This window comes from Orycteropus afer, unplaced genomic scaffold (genome assembly GCF_000298275.1).
Source record: "Orycteropus afer afer isolate SDZICR_OR568_19922 unplaced genomic scaffold, OryAfe1.0 scaffold00318, whole genome shotgun sequence".
Classification (NCBI taxonomy): domain Eukaryota; kingdom Metazoa; phylum Chordata; class Mammalia; order Tubulidentata; family Orycteropodidae; genus Orycteropus; species Orycteropus afer.
Genome location: NW_006921905.1, coordinates 254,129 through 256,096, shown reverse-complemented (window position 1 = coordinate 256,096; position 1,968 = coordinate 254,129). Strand labels below are relative to the sequence as shown.

The window sequence follows — 1,968 nt, the reverse complement described above, 5'->3', positions numbered from 1 at the left end:
TGTAAGCAAATGAAAGAGAGAGATGAAAAGAGAAGGCAATTTGTCTTAAAATGTAGAAAAGTGTCAGGATATTATCTCCATGATTTTTTTTTTTGTCTTGTCAATTAGCTCTACAATATCTTTCCATGGATAATGAAATTCCTTCCTGGAGCTCACCAGACAGTCTTTAGAGACTGGGAGAAATTGAAACAGTTTGTTTCTAGCATGATTGAAAAACACAAGATAGATTGGAATCCTGTCGAACCAAGAGACTTCATTGATGCTTACCTCACAGAAATGACAAAAGTAAGAAGATCAAAGCTGATTCTTGCATTTTGTTCTTTAAGAGTAAATTGGGGTGCATTATTTTTATATAATTTTTATAATAAATTATCTACTATAATCAGTTATCATAAATTTAGTATCTTAAAGCAACACAAATAGAGACTTTTACTAAGATGGCAGAATAAACATATAAGGTACATAGACCCTCTTCAACATAGAAAATAGAAACTAATTAAACAGATACAGATGATAATCCTGGAGCCCTGAGCTTTGAAGGGAAGGATACAGAAGTGGATTAACTACCAACTAGTAGAAGAACCTGAATAAAAACAGTAACTAAGGAGACAAACAGAACTGCAGGCAGTCAGCTATCCTGATGGCATGGACAGTTTTAACATTTACAACTTGTATTATGACCTGAGTAGTCACTAAAAATCGGCCCTGCTCACCAAGGGCTGAATGGGAACTGTATTGGTTGCTGACAACTAAAAAGGGAATCATCAAGGAAGGAGATAAACTGAGTTGTAAACTTTCATCTGGGTGGTGCAGCCATTTTGATTGTTTACAAGCAGCGTGGCCACTTTGGATATTTAAAGTGGGAGCTTCAGATCCCAGTGACCTAAGAATAGGCTTCACTTGCTGAGGACAGCACAGCACAGGCAAACACACTGGAGGCTGATAACTGGAAAAGTGTGGCATTTTCTTTGTTACTCTTATGCTCCACACACTCTTGGTGAATGGAGGTCTGTCCATCCCCTACTTCCACACACCTTCCAGACAGGCAGGAATTCCATCATGGTCTGTGCTCTGACAGAGACTGGGTGCTCTGCTCTTCCCACCCCCCCCAACCCTCCCAGATATTTTTGGTTATTTTTTCTTTGTTTGTTTCTTTTAAAATTATTATTTTTTTCTTCCTTTCTGTTTTTTTATTCTCTCTTTTTCCCTTGCCAGGTTCCAGTGTTTGGCTTTTATTTCTGTTCCCTTTACCTGGTTCCTATCTTTTTTCTTTCTTTTGGTTGTTCCCATCTCTTGTTTTTCTTTTTATATTTTTCTCTTTTTTTTTCTTTTACTCTGGTTTTTTTCTCTTATATCCTCCTTACCAAATATTGTGGATTTGTTTTCTCTTCTCTCTTTCTATTTATATTTATTTTGTCTTTCTTAAATATTTCTTCTCAGTTACTGCCTTTCCATTTCTTTTTTTTCATGTTAATATTCCTATGTGTTTATGTGGTGTGTCTTTTATCCTCTTGTTTTTACTTTTTTGGTAGTTTTTATTGATTGTTTTTGTCTAACTGAGTGGGAGACAGCAACCATACACATATGATCTAACCACACCTGCACTTCCTACAGCCTCAGCTACTGACTTAGGACCACTACTTGCCTCTGACTATGATAGATGACAGCCAATTTGAGCCTGACTCACCCTTAGCTGCCCTTCACAGCTAACAGAGGTCTGTGTACTCACTCTCATTTTCTATCCCACCCACCAGGAGATAGGTGGTGAGTACAGAAGTGCTGCCAACTAGTGAATAGAGGAGCACAGTACCCTGCTCACTCAGATATATATCAAAACAAAATGATGAAAAAAAAAAAACTTGAGTGAATCATACCAACATACAGTCACCAATTAAATATAAATAGAATGTCACAAACTATAGAATGTCACAAAAAATAGACTATCACAGTCCACATAAAAAAGCAAGA

General features: G+C 36.8%; 1 pseudogene; it reads left to right on the top strand.

Annotated features, from left to right (window-relative positions):
- Positions 1 to 1,968, top strand: part of LOC103206457 — a 59,870-nt pseudogene that overhangs the window by 30,122 nt on the left and 27,780 nt on the right.